Source organism: Dipodomys merriami, unplaced genomic scaffold (genome assembly GCF_024711535.1).
Source record: "Dipodomys merriami isolate MVZ:Mamm:240054 unplaced genomic scaffold, mDipMer1.0.p SCAF_1, whole genome shotgun sequence".
In the NCBI taxonomy this organism is placed as follows: Eukaryota; Metazoa; Chordata; class Mammalia; order Rodentia; family Heteromyidae; genus Dipodomys; species Dipodomys merriami.
In genome coordinates this window covers 99817366-99837057 of record NW_027202270.1, presented here as the reverse complement: position 1 = coordinate 99837057, position 19692 = coordinate 99817366, and the positions used below count along the sequence as shown (strand labels likewise).

The 19692-nt window shown below is 38.2% G+C and overlaps 2 non-coding genes across 2 annotated transcripts; one reads left to right on the top strand and one right to left on the bottom strand.

The window, feature by feature from the left end:
• The first annotated feature begins 6339 nt into the window (after positions 1-6339).
• On the top strand, positions 6340-6446 carry LOC138835635 (U6 spliceosomal RNA). Its single transcript, XR_011374674.1, has one exon. It is a non-coding gene; the product is annotated as a U6 spliceosomal RNA (small nuclear RNA).
• Positions 6447-6720: 274 nt separating this feature from the next.
• Positions 6721-6827, bottom strand: LOC138835628 (U6 spliceosomal RNA). The gene has a single exon (XR_011374672.1). It is a non-coding gene; the product is annotated as a U6 spliceosomal RNA (small nuclear RNA).
• Between the last annotated feature and the right edge of the window lie 12865 nt (positions 6828-19692).

The following is a 19692-nucleotide window of genomic DNA, read 5'->3' as shown; positions in this document are numbered from 1 at the left end:
CTTCTCCTATTAAGTTCACATTAGATACAAGACTGAATTAGGAGCCTTAAAAATAAGTTCAACTACAGTCAGGCAACAGTTGCTCATGCCTGAAATTCTAGCTATTCAGGAGGCTGAGATCTGAGGATCACAATTCAAAGCCAGCCCAGGTAGGAAAGTCTGTGAGACTCTTACCTCCAATTAACAACCACAAAAGCCAGAGGTGGAACTGTGGCTCAAATGGCAGAATACTAATCTTGAGCATAAAGCTTAAGGACAGCACCCAGGCCCTGAGTTCAAGCCCCGAGACTGGCACAATAATAAATAAATAAGTAAATAAGTTTAATTGTATGACTAACTGAAGGGAGTGACTAGATTCCTACTCTGGTCCTCGCTGTGTAGCTTTAGACAAATCCTTTAGAGCCTCAATTTCTCATCCGTGCAATTAAGAATTTGTTTGCTATTAACTCCTCCTATCACTGAGGCTCTGGAAGGCTCATTTGGTCAGGGAAAACTCCTTTCTCCCATCAGCCCATCAAGAAGAATGGTTCATTCCATTCATAATGCCTACATACTACTAGTTATCTTCTAACATGCCAAACAGAATCTTAAATCTCTCTTGACTGCTTCTATCTTGCCCTGAATCTGATGCTTTAGAATATAGGACTCCACTAGGATAACAGTATATGAAAACTGTCTCTGCTCACAATGCCTGGCTACGCACTGGCTACGGGCTCTCAGCATAGCAAAACACCTCATATCTAAGATTCCATTTGAAGATAGAAAAACAAGGTTTGAAGAACCAAGCTTACTATATATTAGCCAGGTACACCATTGAGAAAGCAATTGCTCTTAAGCCTTCCATGACTCACCTGAGCTAGTGCATGTTTAATGGATTCAGCAGTTTCATCCCCCAGTTCTCCTTGGCAAGGAATGTTCATTATGCTTGCCTAGAAAGATATTGATATTACTAGGGCTGGGAAGGTGGCTCAGTGGTAGAGCGCTTGCCTTGCATGCCTGAGGCCCTGGGTTCGATTCCTCAGCACCACATAAGCAAAAAGAAAAAAACCGGAAGTGGCACTGTGGCTCAAGTGGTAGAGCGCTAGCCTTGAGCTGAAGAGCTGAGGGACAGCGCCCAGGCCCAGAGTTCAGGCCCCACGACCGGACCCCCGCCCCCAAAAAAAGAAAGATATTGATATTACCAGACTTGCTACTGACATTCATTAAGTCAAATCTGACTCTCAGACATGCTTATTTATTCCAAACAACCAAAGCAAAGCATGTATTACTCATTTTCCATTAATGACAGAAGATCTTAAGAGATCTTCTGCAACCACCCTTATCAACATGGTTTTAAAATGGTGGGCATGGTAGTGCACACTTATAATCTCAGCACTCAGGAATAAGAGGCAGGAGGATCGTGAGTTTAAGGCCAGCCTGAACTACAAAGCTGTAGAGTAAAAATCTGTCTCAAAACAAAAGGGACTGGGAAGAGCATGCATGAGGCCCTGGGTTCAATTCCTCAGCACCACATAAGCAGAAAAAGCTGCAAGTGGCACTGTCGCTTATGTGGTAGAGTGATAACCTTGAGCTGAAGAGCTGAGGGACAGTGCCCAGGCCCAGAGTTCAGGCTCCATGACTGACCCAAAAAAAAAAATCATAATTTGCTAGTATTCTGGAAACATCCTTAGAGATTTTTGAAAGATCTCTCATAATACTGTATCATAGAATTACTGGTATTATGAGATAAGATGATACAGGTAAAATATACAAAGTACAGCATCTTATTTATCTCTCCCAGTGAGAGGGAAAGATCTTAGAGGAGGTAGATGCAGGATCTTTTAGGCAGCATATAACTGTAAATAAGTGGTAAAATGGTAGAAGAAGAAGGAAGACCGGTAGCAAACTAGAAGAAGAAAAACGGATGTGGACTATACCATGAGCACTTTGTAGAAACATTTTCTAGAATCCAGTTTCTTAGCACCCTAGTTGCCACATGAAAACCTTCTCAGATTACTTTCTCAACCTAGAGTCTATAATCTACCTACAAATTCCCCCATTCTATTCTCTAAATGCAGTAATGCACACTCTCTGCTCCCTACTTCTTATGTGTAATTACTACATCTCCTTCCACAATACCAATAGCATCTACATACCTACATTTGATTTCTGTGGTTTAAATGGATCACCAACCATCATAGAATCTGTTTTACAAGGGGTTTGATAACCTCTATAGCAAGGCCCATACAAATTTAGTTCTCTAGGAATTTTATTTAGCATTAAGAGATTGAAACTAAATTCTTCTCACTCTGTACCAAACATCAGCTCCAAATGGATCAAAAATCTTAACATAAGATCTGAAACTTTGAAAGTAGTACAGGAAAACTCTGGAACACATAGTCAAGGTAATTTTTCTGAATAGAACCTCTAATGCCCAGAAAATAAGAGCTATAATTGACAAATGCGACTGCATCAAAAAAGTTTCAGCTCAGCAAAAGAAACACCACAACCAAGACTTAACCCACCGAATGGGAGAAATATTTTCCAGTTATTAAACAGATGAATAATTAATATCTAGAATAGACAATTCAAACAACCATTGAATTAATGAATGAGCAAATGAATTAAACACAGTTCTTAGAAGAAGTCAACAAATCCATCAAGAGACATGGTTTAAGTGATAGAGTGTCAGCAATGAGCAAACCAAGCAGAGTGAATGTGAGGCCCTGATTAATTTCAAGCCCCAGTACTAGAAAGAAAGGTAATAAATAATAAATGCTGGTGAGGATGCAGAGAAAAGGAAATTGCTGGTGGGAAAGTAAACTCATGCAACCATGATAGAAATCAAAATGGCAGCTCCTCTCTCTATCTCTGGCTTTCTCTCTCTCTCTCTCTCTCTCACACATATACATACACATATATACACATCTATTTGTATATGTGTACAAATGGATGTGTATGTATACACATGTCTATGTGTGTACATATACACCCATATATCCTTGAGTGCATATATACATATGTGTATATATATGCATGTATATACACATGTACAGATACCCACATATGACCCCACCATACCACCCTTGGAAATATATCTAAAGAAGTGTAAATCAATATACAAGAAATATACTTGCTTGTGCTTGTGCATGTTTATCAAAGATCTCTTCACAACAACCAACATTATGAAACTGGCCAAAAGACAAATTGTGAACCAATGCCACAGGGATACTCACAAGACAATATGTTGGAAATGAACTTTACAACTTGAGGGAAGGAGTTGGGAGGAGGGAAAGTGGGAGAGAAACGAGAGGGATAACAATGTTCGACAAGAAATGTTATCATTCCATTACATATGTAACTATAACCCCTCTGTACATCACCTTGGCAATAAAATTAATTTTTTTAAAAAGCTGTTAATGGAGCTGTGGCTCAAGAGGTGTATCATTAGCCTTGAGCAAAAAAGCCAGGGTACTGAGTTCCAGCCCCAGGAGAGGCACAAAATAAAATAAGTAGTACTGTATTTCCTTCTTAAGAGATTGCAAATTCTCATATATTTAACCAAAGTAAAAATAATTGTTTCGTCAAAATGCAAATAAAGAATTTTAAATATTTCTGAGTGTAACAGAAGCCAGTATAGTTTTGCTGTTGCAAATACATAAAGATATGAGTATGATATAGGATAATAAAGGCCTAACAAAAACTGGATAAACATGTTCAGTTTGTGAGATATGAACTATGAATGGGAAAGGTGCAACATGGGAAAAGAAAAACAGGAGGAAATAACTGCAGAGGAGGATTTGAAAAAAAGACACCTGTGTAACAGATAGGAGAGAATAGAGTAACAAAACCCAAAATGTTAAGTTTGAATGGCCACTGTCTAATGAATGAGGCTCTTAAGACACATACAACTTCATTGACATGCAGAAAATATTCAAAAACCCTACATTCAAACTGAGATAGTGCAAAGGAGAGGAGAAGCTACTTTTGCTTATTCACAAGAGTCTACAAAAAGTTTAAGAAGGAAGATGAGAAGGGCTGGGAAGGGGAAACAAAGGAGGAGGCCACAATGCTTGATAAGAAATGTACTCATTACCTTGCCCATGTAATTGTAACCCCTCTGTACAGTATTTTCACAATAAAAAAAAAAAATTTTAAGAACAGCAGAGTCAAAGGGTGTGACCTAGAAGCCCTCTTCCTCTGGCCACCTGGTCTGGCTCTCAATGATAACCTGATCAGATTTCAGAAGAGTCTCCTCTACAGTGAAGAGACTTGCACACAACTTCACAGTAGCCTTAATAAGAAAGATAATTTGTTAATTTAAGTAATCCCATTATGAAAAGCATCTGGTTGCAGGATGAAAAGATCCAGGGATGCAACATTAATTCCTCTTGTTTTTTCTTCATCCTATCCTCTTAATTCTTTGACATGGAATACAGAGGTCTTAAGGATTATCTTCTTGAAAGTCATAAACCAAGAGTTAAAACACACTATTAGAACCTCTACCTGGACAATGTTCGTTATTTTTTTTTTTTTTTTGGGTCCGGTCGTGGGGCCTGAACTCTGGGCCTGGGCGCTGTCCCTCAGCTCTTCAGCTCAAGGATAGCGCTCTACCACTTGAGCCACAGCGCCACTTCCGGCTTTTTCTTTTTGCTTACGTGGTGCTGAGGAATCGAACCCAGGGCCTTGAGCATGCAAGGCAAGCGTTCTACCACTGAGCCACCTTCCCAGCCCCAATGTTCGTTATTATATTCTAAAACCACTGAGTCAAAGACTTCTGGAAAATTGGGGGGAGGGGAATGCTGGTCTCCTGGGGGTTGAATTCGAGGTTCGAGGTTAGTAACTCTACCATGGAGCCACAGCTGTATTTCCAGGTTTTTGCTGGTTAATTGGACATAAGGGTTGTAGTACTTTTCTTCCCAAGTTGGCTTTGAACTACATTCCTTAGATCTCAACCTCCGGAGTAGCTGAGATTACAAATGGGAGTCACTGCCCCTGGGTTCCTGGAAGCATTTTTTTTTTCCTGTTGTAAGGCTTGAACTCAAGGCCTGGGTGCTGTCCCTCAGCTCTTTCACTCAAGGCTAGTTTGAGCCAGTTTGAGCCACAACTCCACTTCCAGATTTTGAACGTTTTATTGGAGATAAAGTCTCATGGAGGCTTTACTACCCAGACTGACTTCCAACTGCAGTCCTCAGATCCCAGCCTCCTGAGTAGTTAGGATTACAGACATGAGCAACCAGAACCTGGCTAAGGCTAAGTGAAGCTTTTATTAAGATAGGGGTCAGGCTGATGCCATAGAACTCAAGGTCAGAGTTTGTCACCATCCTCTTGCCAGCTACACGTTACACATCTACCGTTAAAATGTGAGGGGAAGTACCTCCTGCCAGTAATGTGTGCATTAAATACATATATATGTAAATAACCAGAAGCTCTAACCCTTAACACCTAATCAAAGTTACCCCACTAATAAGGGGTGCATGAAGTAATTTATTAATTTGGCGCTCTCTCATATATATATATTATGTATATATGATATATGATATATATCATATATTATATAGTATATAGTATATTATATATGTATATATGGTATAACATTATATTATATGTTATATTATATATGTTTATCATATTATACATATATTATATGATATTACATATATTATATATGTAATTTCCAAAACCCAATCCCTAACACCCAAGGATAAATTTTCAAGGAATGAAGGGAGTAATAAATTAAATGACAACATAAGGAGTAACTGGCTCACACGCAGAGGTCGGACCGGCGGGGGACAATAGAGACCTAAGAGTCACCGTCCTGAGTGCAACGTGAGGCCTTGTTTGGGTTCTTACTGCAATTCAGGGATAAATGCCATCGGAGAATGACGTGACAAGAGAGAGTTACGCTAATTCTTCTACATGACGTAATGACGACGTGATGGCGCTTCTCTACTCTCATCACAGACGTCTGGGCGCGGGAACGCCGCGCCGCACACAGATCCTCGGGTCGCCGCGGCAGCCTGGACAGGGCTCAGGCTCCAGAGCCAGCGACTGGAGGCGCGAGCCCGCCGTCCCGGCATGCTCCGCGGCGGAGCCTGGAGCCCTCAGCCTGCTCGGGGCCCCGTACCCAACGTGCTCCGGGCTTCATTTGCATACACCACCCGATCGATAGGCAAGCTCCACAGGCAGGGCCTATCGATCGGGACACCAGACACCACACCTACTGGTGTCGTCAGGAAGGTCTCACAATGTTTCCTAAACTGTCTGAAATAGATACAAAGGCGGTGGCTTAGTCACCCTGAGTAGAAGAGGTGTGGGGCTGTTGACACCTTATATAGGCCTGTGGCCAGGCGTAGTAGCGTGCTCGCTTCGGCAGCACATATACTAAAATTGGAACGATACAGAGAAGATTAGCATGGCCCCTGCGCAAGGATGACACGCAAATTCGTGAAGCGTTCCATATTTTGGGAGGTTCCGGTAAAAAGTCTAGTAAGAGATGGAATGCGTATCCCGACTCTGAACTTGGAAGCGGGGCTGGTCTCGTTGCTCCTGAAACTACACGCCCTGGAGGCCCCGCAACATCTCCTTTTCCCATCGTAGGAAAGTCGGTCAGGAAAGTCCCCGTGCGACTCTTCTCTCCAATGCACCCACCAAAAGCCGGGAGCGGCGCTGTGGTTCAAGTGGTAGAGAGCTTTGAACCCAGAAACCCAGGATGTTTTCGATCTTTGGCTGTGGACTGAGCAAAATATGGAACGCTTCACGAATTTGCGTGTCATCCTTGCGCAGGGGCCATGCTAATCTTCTCTGTATCGTTCCAATTTTAGTATATGTGCTGCCGAAGCGAGCACGCTTCCATAGCCGGCCACAGCCCCTATAAAGGCTGAGAGCCTCCCTCCTCTTCTACTTAGGGTGACTACATCACATGCCTTTGTATCTGCCTCCTACGGCTTAGGGACGTTGGTGAGCACGTCTGAACAAGCCGGGAGGAGTTAAGTCTGGTGTGTCGATTGACAGGTTGTGCCTTGCGGTGACAGACCTGTGACCCTCACCTGTCGGGTGAGACATGTAAATGAAGCCCAGAGCACGTTGGGTAAGAGTCCTGTCCGCGGGCCCCTGGCCGAGAAAACCGAAGCGGTCGCGCGCCGGTCCGCCGCGGAGCATGCCGGGAGCCTCGCCTGCTCCCGGGGGCAGGAGCTTGGGAATCTGCTGACCTGCTGTTGGGTCACTGTGGTTCTGGGTCGAGCACGCTCCTCCCAGAAGAGCTAACTCGTTATTGATATGTCACTGAGACGCAGGCTCTCAAGTCAGAGTCTGGGCACACAGACTGGTCTAGAACCGCTTTGACCTGCCCTTTCTACGCAGGCGCCAGGTGGAGAAACGTGGAGCGACTACGCCCCCTCTCCTCAGGTCACCTGTGTCCTTCTGCGCAGGCGCAGGGGGCGGGGTCGAAGGCGGGGAATCCCGGACCTGGCGGCCACGCCTCCTCGTTGGTGTCTTTTCCTCCCCATCACCAGCCAGGTACCCAGCCACCGAACGTCCACCACGCCAAAGAGAGCCAGGTGAAGCCCAGCTCGCTGGCCAGAAAGGTGGATTGAGGAGTTATACAGTTCACTAAAAGTTGAAAGGCACAATCATTCTTGTACTTTCTTCTACCTCCCTATTTAAAGGAAGCAGTTCACTCAGTATGTTGTCAACAGTGTACCCTGTGTGTGTGTGTGTGTATATATAGTTATATATATATATATATTTATATATGTATAGTTATATATATAGTTTTATGTATATATATATATATATACACACACAAGACAAAGGTGCTGGACAGACTTACCTGCAGGAAGTATAAATTAATATCAGATATTCACAGTTTTATGATCACAAAACCGTTGTGAAAAGTATATAGCCTTACCCGTCTTGTGAAATGAGGGCTAAAGATCAAAAGCTTCATATTGAGGTGGCTACTGTATCCAACGGATTGAAGTGAGGTCAAAGGTTTGCCTGAGCTGCTTGAAAATGACACCATTGATGACGAAATGGCATGTCCATAAGACAGCTAGAAGTTTGCTGCTTTTTTCTCCTTCCTGTTGTCCCGCCCTAACCCCAACGGTGAAACAATTGTTTGAAACAATATCCACTCAATTTTTAAAATCCAATTTCCCTTATTACAAAAAGAAAATGCGTCAAATCATATAAGAATTCCTGGTATTGCTGAGACAAAGACACAAGAGAACAGCAAACCCAAAAGGACTAATGCTACACCTTTCTTTCTCTGTGTTTATGGTCGTAATTATTTCCTTCCACAGCTCTTGAAAAGTAGTAACAACATGACCTACCCGTCCCCTCCCCCTAAAAAAAATTAGGCAAAGCTATTAAAAAAAATAGTAGGTTGGCATTCAATTTTATGATTTGAGAAATATATAAAACCTCTTCATACTTACTCTCTAAAAATCTTAACAGCTAGACACTTTGTTGAATGATACATAGTTTAAAAACTATTTAGGATGATGGTCAGGGTTATGCCCTTGATATTCATACAAATTGTAAACTCCTTTAGAATCAGACTACACTTTCCAAAGTCACTTATAAACCCTTTGTATTCTGAAAAAAGAAAAAAATTACCATATGCACAAAAAGGTCAAGTAGATTAGCAGGAGGTCATGTTTATTGAGGAATGAGCAATCTTTACAAATGATTTTAAATGACCAAATGTTCGGAGAAATAATGAGAGAACATTAAATTTAGAGACATGGAACTGATGAACAATAAAATGTTCAAAGAACTAGAACAGAAATTTTCACAAATGATCTATACATGACCCCCTGTAAAGCAAGAAATTCCCCTTAGATTACAGAAATGACTTAAATAATTACTTACATATATAAACAGACCCCCCCATATGCTCCTTATTTGTTTATAGCTGTTATACAACTCTAAAAGCAAAGTAGATTTACAAATTGAATGCAAAACTAGAATACAACAAATTCAAATTAGTAACAATTTATTGTAGTTTGGCCTAATGAAATCACCACTACTGAGCTTGCTAGCAGAAAGATAATAGTCTCTGGATAGTGCACACAATAATGGGATCTGAGAGTCTATGATATAAAGAAGTTTAAGAAATGAATCTTAAATTAATGATTTTCTTATTTAGAATTATTTTTAAAAATTTCTTAATTACTAAGAAAAACCCAATGACTTGGATTCCAGTGGTCAGATCTTTACAAGCTAGTCTGTATGAGTGTTTGGATAAGAAACAAATGACTAGATAAAAAAAAACATAGAGTTACAAAGAAAAAGGAGAGCAGGAAAAAAAATAAAGAGGTGAAAGAAGGGAAGGAGAAAAGAGAAGATCAAGCCTCTAACTTAAAACTGCCATAAGAAAGCCTCTAAGTGCCAATATATTATTTACAACTTTGAAAGCTAGATTTAACTCAACATGGAATTAGCATAACAATATAATTGAAATTAGTACTAAATAGAGCCAATAGAGTTTTGCTGAAATTTGAATTAGGAAAGATTTTTTGTTTTAGTTTCAAACCTGAGTCAACTGTCAAAGGCAAAACAGGAGCAGAGTTTCTCAATTTGGCTATATTTCAACAATTATTGGCAAGAGAAAAAAAGGATTACCAGACTGAGTCTGTGTACTCAAAAATTCCCTCTTAGCCCCAAAACAAGGCAGACAGGTTCCTGTAGTGAAACTAGTTTTTACATAGGCATCATCTTCTGTTTTTTTAAAATAAGCTCAGTGTCACATCTCTGAATGAGTCTAGAAAAAGCAGAAATTCATGAAGACAATTAGATACTCAATTTGATATTGAAAGTAAGTCATTTACAATGTTTCAAAGTTAATTATAGACAAAATTTTATTACTTTTGTTTTCATTCTATTTCCAATTTTGAGTATTCAAATTAGTTAAGCTTTCATTTGTACAGCATGATCTGAAAGCATTTGGGTTTTGCTTAGTGCTGATACATTATTTACATCATTCTATTTGCCTCTGCACAGTGCTCATTCGCCCCTGGGAAGTACTACCTGACTTGGTTGAATGCAGTTTTCATGGTGTAAAATCAGAGGTTTGAGTTGTTAAAAATATAAGAAACACAAGTCATTTTGACAAAGAAAAGAAGTTTTGCCTCTATGGACAAGTCATTCAACATGAGGACTGGCAGACAGTGACTATTGCTATCCTTTAGATAGTAGGATATACTAACAACCTGTTAAAAAAAAGAACTGTCCCATTTTTGTCCTTTAGTTCAGTATGATGACCTAGAAAGTATACAAACAGACTCATATGGAAATCTTATCATGAGAGTTATATATCCAGATGTTTCAGATTCCGTTTCACATACACACTTTTTTTTCTCTTGGTGGTACTATGATTTGAAGTCAAACATGCTAAGCAAGTGCTCTACCACATAAATCACAACAAAGCCCTAAATGTCTTAATATCTTTAAGATTATTATCCCAATAAAAACTCTAAAAACATCCCTTAATGGAACTGGATGTGTTGCTTAAGTGATAAAGTGCCAGCTGTGAGCAAAAAAGGGAAGTGAGAACTCAGGGAACAACTTCCTGAGTTCAAGCTCCAGTACATATACACACAGTATGCATACACCCTGTGTGTATATATGTGTCCCTTAAGAATTTATCTGAACACTTCAATGGGTTTCAGGTCCTGGATTGAGAAATACTCTATGAGCTGATATAAAAAAATTTAATTTCAGTGTTTATGTATGTATATATATATATGCATATATACATATATATTCTTTTCTGAAAAGAATGGCTCAAGAATTAAAAACAGAAAAAAAGTTGTATGGCACAGTGAGATCTGAGGAGTATTTTCTTAGAACAGGACCACAAAGGCACAATAACTATGTGTATCTGATCATATAAAATAATATTTATGAAAATGAACTCCAAGAAATGGAAACAAGAGGGTTTTTTTTTTCTTTGTTGCTGTTTTTGTCTCCTTTTCTTTTTGTCTTATTTGTTCATTCATCATTTGGAAGGGTTAGGGGAGGGCACAGGGTTTTTTTTCTTTGTTGCTGTTTTTGTCTCCTTTTCTTTTTGTCTTGTTTGTTCATTCATCATTTGGAAGGGCTAGGGGAGGGCACAGAAATGGTGGGACAAAGGGTGAACAAATGCAGCAGTGATACTCACTAGACACTATGTTGAAAATGAACTATATAACTTGTGGGTGGGGACAGGAAGGAAAAAGTGGGCAAGAGTGAGGGAAATGTACTCTATCTGATTTATGTAACTGTAACCTCTCTGTACATCACCTTTACAATAACAATTTTAAAATGTTGTGTGGGGAGGAAATAGCAAGAACTAATATTTATCAAGAACTGACTACTTAATAAGCATTTTACCTGCAAGATTACTACACAGTTTACCTACAAGATTATTACATAGAAATGAAAAGAAATATATTACTGGCATATATGGCATGAATGAACTTCATAGATACTGCCCAAAAGGAGTCAAAATTTTAAAAGTACATAAACTATAGCTCCATTGTTATAAGTTATCAACAGCAATGTTAATCTAATGGTGACAGAAATCAGAACAGCAATGCCTGGAAGGGTAAAATGGAGACTTGAATAGAAAATGGTAAAATAACTTTCTAGAATGTCATAAAATTCTATATATTGATCAGCATGTAGATTGCATCTAAGTTGTATTTATTTGTCAAAATACACCAAGTATATATTTGATATCTTAGTATCACCATTGTAAATTATACTGCAAAAAAGAATTATTAAATAAAAAGAAGAAGGCCCGAGGAAAAAAATAATAAAACAACTGCTCAAGTCTAATAATGAAGAATTTGCTGTTTCTAGCCAGTGTACCATGTTTTCTGGAACTTTATACACATTTCTACTCTTTTATTACACAGTTATCCTGTTTGACAAACAAGTCATTTTAGCTGGTAAATGTTGCACTTGTAGAAGTTACTAAATATATTTCAATTTATGTTAATTATTTTGTTTAGTAAGTACTGACCAACTATATACATACAAGGAAAGGGTCTTGGCACCAGATGTACAGCAATAACCAAAACTTTATACCCTTGGTCTCACAAAGTTTTACTTGAGTAGAGAAAAGGCAAAGGTGTCCAAATAAAAGATCATCTTAAGATGGTGACCAATAAAAAGTAAATATTTAGAAAATAAAATATGCAACAACATTTTACTCACTTCTAAGAATGGATGTGTGAATCACACATGTTAAATTACATTATATTCAACTCCACTATGATTTCAAGATTAATTCTCACATATTTTTGTTTTTACTACATGATTAAAAAACCATTTGATCTGGTACTGGTGGCTCATACCTATCATCCTTTAGCTACTAAATAGGCTGAGATATAAAGATCTCGGTTTGAAGCCAACCAAGCAAGAAAGTCCATGAGATACTTATCTCCAATAAACCACCAAAAAATCAGAAATGGATGGGCTGGGAAGGTGGCTCAGTGGTAGAGCGCTTGCCTTGCATGCCTGAGGCCCTGGGTTCGATTCCTCAGCACCACATAAGCAAAAAGAAAAAAGCCGGAAGTGGTGCTGTGGCTCAAGTGGTAGAGCGCTAGCCTTGAGCTGAAGAGCTGAGGGACAGCGCCCAGGCCCAGAGTTCAGGCCCCACGACCGGATAAAAAAAAAAAATTAAAAAAAAAATCAGAAATGGAGCTCTGGTTTAAGTGGCAAAGTACCACCTTTGACCCAAGTCCTAATATATGCACCAAACAACAATAACAACAAAATTGAAAACATGAGAACATAAAGTCATATTTCACCCATGCACATTTATAAACCTATTATTATTTTAAAAAAAACCGAGATTGACATATGCCAGATCATTACACACAAATTAAGAGTATGTTTTAAAAAAGTATACTAACCTGTTAAGATCTACCATGATCACTCAGTGTCACTGGAATTCTCGCTTTTTCCTCAAGGCTTGAATATCAGTCACTGACTGAGAATTGACTCATGAAAATCAGGCTATATATCATCCCCTCATTAGTCATATCATGCACAACACAGGAAGCAAAAGTTCTAGATTAAAACTCTTGTAAGCACCTTGTATGGAATTCTTTAAGCCATATAATTAACACTATTTCACCAGCTTTTAAGCATCTGTTAGTACACAATGTTTATGTTGGTTCTCATCAGTAGAGGGACGAAAGTAGATTCTAGCCATTAGTATTATCTATATTTGGCATCAACAAAAAGCTAAAATTGTAGCAATCTCAAATATTGACAAAAACGGTGTCCTCATGGCCAAGAAGAACCCTACAAGGTAAAACATGAGACACAAATGAAATTATTTCCTATAATTTTTGTTCCTACTCTGGAATATACCATTTTGAGAAATGAGTACTGTCTTTCATTAGTAACCTTTTTTTTCCTTAGCACTCCAAGGATGACACAAGTAACAGGCATGAGTCATTGCCTGCTTGGAAACAGAAACCCTGTAAGCAGGCAACAGATTTTGCAAAGGAGAATAGAAATTAAGCCAAAGAGTACTAAATTGCCCTGTCTGAAGGAATCAACTATCTCCTCTACACCATATGCTGATGTTAGCTGAGTCTATTTATGAGGAAAGTCTATATTCCTGTTCATTTGCCTTGGAAAATAATGGTGAAAATAGTGATGGTAGCACTAGAGAAACCATGGAACCAGTAGACAAATGAAAGAAAGCAGTTCAAATTGAGGACTGGAGCTACATAGTCATTTGAGCAAAAAGAAAAAGAAAAAGGAAACTAAGAACAAAATGTTCATTTATTTAAATTATAATACTAATAAGAAAAATGGCCCCCTATTACTTTATACTGTAAGGCTGTTTTATTTTCTTCTGTTTCATGAAAATGTATTAAAAGACTTGGTACTCATGTGAATAATAAAACTCAATTAGTTGTATCTTTTGTTTCTTGGGTTTTGTCCTTGCTGGGTCTAGGGCTTGAAATCAGGGCCTGGGCACTGTCTCTTAGCTTTTTTGCTCAATGCTGGCTGGTGGTTAATTGGAGATAAGAATCTCACAGACTGTTCTATCCAGGCTGGCTTTGAACCAGAAGCTAGGATTACTGGCTTGTACCATTTAAAGCCAGAGTTTGAGGCTGATAAGAAGGGTAGAGAAATGCCTGTTGTCCTATGTCAAGCTAAGAAAAGTCTCACTCCAGCTTAGGAAAAGAATTCCACTTCACCATTGGATGTTACACAAATACACTGATATTTAAAATCATTTTAGCTGGGAGCTGGTGGCTCACACCTGTAGTCCTAGCAACTTGGGAGTCTGAGATCTGAGGATTGCGGTTTGAAGCCAGTCCCAGTAGGAAAGTCGGTGAGATTCTTATTTCCAATTAAATCACAGAAAAAGCTAGAAGTTGCTCAAGTGGTAGAGTGGTAGAGTGCTATTCTTGAGCAAAAGGACAACGCCCAGGTGGAGTTCACGCCTCAGGACAAGCCAAAAAAAAAAAAAAAGTTTTTTCTAGAATAAAGACGTGCAGGTCAAAAGAAAAAAAAAAAAAGTTTTACCTTTTTTTTCCTTCATCACTCTCAGAAAATCAGTAATGATCTCCTGAGTTGGAAATGTAGCTCAATGGTAGAGTGTTTGCCTAATACATGTGAAATCCTATATTCAATCTGGAGCACCAACAAACAAATAACAACAGCAACAAAAATACCTCTTTCCTTCAGCTCACATGACTTTTTCTACTGTGAGGTTGTTGGAAACATGTTTGGGAACAAGACATACCTGGAGTGGGATCTTAACTACTATAATCCTGAGTTCTTTGTTCTTGCTCACCATTCCTTGAACTAAGAATCAAACCTACTTAATAATATTGATGAAAAGTTAGGATGAAACATCCCTGGCTCATGAAAGATACTCAAATAACTATTATTTCTCTTCCCCACCACTTCTTTCTCATAGTTCTTATCATGCAGTGCCTGGTATCATTAGTTTTCTGGGTATGTTTTATCTTTGCCCCTCATTAGACTACTTCTATAATGATTAAAATGGTAGCTCACTTATGTGTTTGTTTATTCATTTATTATCTCCAGGAACCCTCCAGACATGGTGCTCTAGACTGAGTAGGCACTTGGAAACAATGTATTGAATATTATTTCTTGTAACTCAGCATACATGTAGCAATTTAGTGAAATGAAATGCTCAGTAATATCTCCTTACTCCAATAAATTGGCTGCTTTTATTTTTAGAAGTGTCATTCTGGAACATTCACTGAAACTGATGTCCTTTTCCGTCAGCAGGATTGATTAGTCTGTTTTCATGATTCTGCTGAGGCTTTGCTTTTGTTCTGAATTAGTTTGTGACATGTGTGTTTAGATGAGCCCAGGGAAAAAGCAGCCACATTTTCCTACCATCTGTGAACTGGGCATCTATTACAAGTAACAACAGATTTCTAGAATATATTGTCCAGTCATGTGACTTCACATTCCAGTCAATGGCAGGCCACAAAAACAATGGTGATCTTAGAAGACCAAAGTGGAACTGGAAGAGGACACATGGCTAAAGAAGAACCAAGGATGAGAAAACTGCAAAAGAAGAAAAAAGAGGAACTCCCAAGAAAATTCTGAGAACAGTTTAACAGAAGCTTTTCCTCAGGGAGCTCCTTTAAAAAGTTAGAAAATATGATTCCAACTTTTAAGAGGTTTTCACTAATAAAGAAGGATATTGGAGTATTATCTTCTTACAAGCAATCTATAATGGAAAAACAATATGTCCCCAAGAAAACCCCAGGGGACATATTTCTGAAGTGACACCTCCTTAGCAAGAGCTTCAGGCTGGTCCTTCAGGGAGTATTACCAAAGGTCTTGTCACAGGAGATGACAGCATGATATTACACTGAACACTTCTGTATTCCACAGAGGTGGAATACAGTGAAACTAATAATCCGGATTCTGTATAGGCCTATGTTAATATGTATATTTCTTGTCATTTTTAACAAAAGCAGGTTAAAATGCACAAAGAATTAATTTATTATTTCATGCAAGTGTAGGGCTTGAATTAGGGGCTTTGCACTCTTACTTAGCTTCTTTGCTCATGAATCATACCTCTACCACTTGAGTCACACCTCCATTTACAGCTTTTTGCTGGCTAATTGGAGAGAAGAATCTCTCCAGGATGGCTTTGAACTACAATCCTCAGATCTCAGCCTTCTGAGTGGCTAAGATTATATGCATGAGCCACTGGCACGTGGCAATAAAGAGAATTTAATTATAGAATCAGGACCTAAAGGAAGAAAATATTTTTGGACAGGTGTACAATGTGTTGGCTTTAAGCTAACCATATTCCAAAAGAGCAAAGAAAAAACTTATAAAGTAAAAGAGTTATGAAAGCTATAGCTTTTGAAGAGCAAAAAAGATGAATAAATTAAATGCAGTGAACATTGTTTATAAAAATTCCACACTATTGTAGAATAATGTCCTTCACCATCACATTCACTCACAATTCACTCACTTACAGCAAGCCCACAGCATACCCTGAGAGCTTCATTCATGGGACGTGCCCTAGAGAGGTTACTGCTATTTCTTTTTTACAATGTATTTTCACAAGTACATTTTTCTGACAACAAATACTGGTCAGTGTTACAGTCTTCAGAAATATAACAAGTTTGTAGCCTATAAGCAATAGCATATACAATATAGCCAGATGTGTAGTAGGCTATACCATCCAGTGCACACTGTGATGTTTGCACAATAAAATCAATATATTTCTCACAACATATCTTTATTATTGTGATAGCATATCTATATCTATTTATGTTATATGTAACAAAAATAATAGATTTCATACATGAAAATTTCATTATTTGACCATATCCACCCTCTATTCAGAGGTAAGTATGTATATATCACTCCTAAGAATTTTAGGGAACCCAGCCAGGTATCAGTGGCTCACATTTATAACCCTAGCTACTTCAGAAGCTGAGATCTGTGAACTATGGTTTGAAGCAAGCCCAGGATGACAAATCCTTGAGATTCTTGTCTACAATTAATCATCAAATAGCAAAAGTGACTCAAGTGGTAAATTGCCAGCCAGCCAAGCAAGAGTTCAGGGCCCTAACTTCAAGCATCAATACTGGCACAGAGAAATAAACAAAATAAAATGAGATGCTAAACATTAATGAAGAGAACAAACAATGAAGAAGTAGAAAAATAACACAGAAACTCAAATCAAGTAGAAAGAAGAAAACACCAGGGATAAAAATAGAAATGAATGAAGCAGCAAACAAAGACTAGTAGAAAGACCCAATACAGTAAAAGATTGATTTTTTAAATATTAATAAAATATACAAATGCCTGGCAAAATGAATCAAGACAAAGAGAATAAATGCAAAAATCAAATGGAAAATAGAAACTTCGAACTACTTTTTGCCAATAAATTTGAAAACATAGGTGATAGAAATTCATAGAAAATATTACCAATCACATCAGATTAATATATTACAGAATGTTACATTGTAAGTTCACTAAGAGTTTCCACACTCAATCAAAGGAATCTTCCAAGGAGAATTGGCTGAATTACCAAATGTCATATGAAACTTAGTTCTAATGGTATAGTAAAAGGAAAATATCTGAGGAGTGATGTAAAAAAAGGAATGTTTACAAATAGCACCTTTCTCAACCATAGTAGGCCATATATGTCATGGAAGAGCACCTCTCATTTTTATTATTTTATACAACCTCAGAAATCCAGCAATTTTGGGTTTGGGGGTTAGACTTTTACCAATTTGATCAAAACTGAAAGAACAGCAGTGGTTTACCTCCAAGAACACAGGATTTGGAGCCTGGCGCTGGTGGCTCACGCCTGTAATCCTAGCTACTCAGGAGGCTGAGATCTGAGGATCGCGGTTCAAAGCCAGCCCAGGCAGGAGAGACCGTGAGATTCCTATCTCCAATAAACCACCAGAAAACCGGAAGTGGTGCTGTAGCTCAAGTGGTAGAGCGCTCGCCTTGAGCTGAAGAGCTGAGGGACAGCGCCCAGGCCCAGAGTTCAGGCCCCATGACCAACCAAAAAAAAAAAAAAAAAAAAACACCACAGGATTTGGAATCAGAAAAACAAGATTTCACCCACTGTGTGTTTTGTGTAGTGGGTTTGAAATCTATGAGACAAGAATGTTCACAGAATTACTAAGTTCAATACAGAAAATAGCCGGAAGGAGTTATTCTATAGTAAGTTCCTGTCCCCTGCTCCTTCTCAGTGTGTCAAAATCACACGTAATGGAAATGATTCTCCTAAGGTCTAGAAGTTAGGAAACTAGGAAGTTCCAAACCTCACATATGTAATAATCCTACTATGAGGACCAAATGCTTCAGTTTTAGGAGATTTGCCTTTGGGATTATAGAAGAAGACAATATAAGAAGACAGACCATCAGTGAAGATGATTGGCTGCCAGCTCCCAAATATCTGCCCATCTAGTGAATCAATGTGTGGAAAGATACTTTCATAGACTGGCCTGCTTTATACCTTTAAAGATATATTTCCCCCAGTGAGAAATATATTTTTACCCTGACCAATTATCTTGTAATAAATAGTTCATATTTTGAAAATTAATCTCAAATGTTCATATGGCTATCAAACCACTTTTAGACTTGAGAATTTATTAGGCCTATAATTCTCAAATTATATATATATATATCCTACAATTTATATAGATAAATATATAAAAATTTATATATATATAAATATATATATATTGTAGGATCTAAGCTGTTACTGAGTTCTGAAATCTGCTGAGGAGCTACAACTATCACCAGACAATTATGAGGAATACTAAACAAAAAAAAGTCTAGAGAAAATATTGGAAAACAATATTTTTTACTGTGGGTTCTGTTCAAATAAGAATGAAAGCTGTTGTTCCTTGTAGAAAAACTAGTACTGTTCAGTATGGGACCAGAGAGGCAATTGTCTCCAATGTTTACAAAATGTGACAGCCCATAACACATTCCTCCACAAAGTGGGTGGTTTCCAATGTTACCATTGTTCAAGTTTGTAAGTCACTTTTTCATACATATGAAAATAGTCTGTAAAAGCCTCTAATGTACTGTCCCAATAGTACTCAATACTCCTAGAACCATGTATAATCATATTCCATAGGAATAACTGACCTTCCAATGATTTTAGTTAAGGTGTCACATCTCTAGTCTGAGATACCTCAGGGATGAAATGAAGAGAATCTTTAAGGTTTCATCAAACTTCGTAGTATGATGGTCTCATCTCTCCCTTTATTGTCCTATCATTGTCCTCACAATGGATTAAGGAGTGTGGGTTGAAGGCAGAACACTGGCTTACTTACTATATTAGCTACGAGGCACTTTTACATACACTCCTACTCTCTTCACTTTTTATTATTCCAGAAAAATCCTGAGGTTTTTTTTTTTTTTAGGGCCAAAATAAAATGTATCTCTGACTCCAAAAAACATACTGCCAAACAGAAGAATCAATTTTGCCAAAATACTATGATATACTTTTGGAGGTATTGGGGCTTATACATTTATTTGTATTTGACTAGAATGGTTCTGGTTTGAGAAAATGAACATTAAAGTGCCAGGTATAAAGATTTGAAATTTTCTGTTAGAAGAAATTGGAAAGGCTAAAAGGGGTGGAGATACAAGCAAAAAAGATGAAGGAAAACTCTGCCAACACTCCAGTCTGGTTGATATTTCCTGTTAGAAAGCAGATGG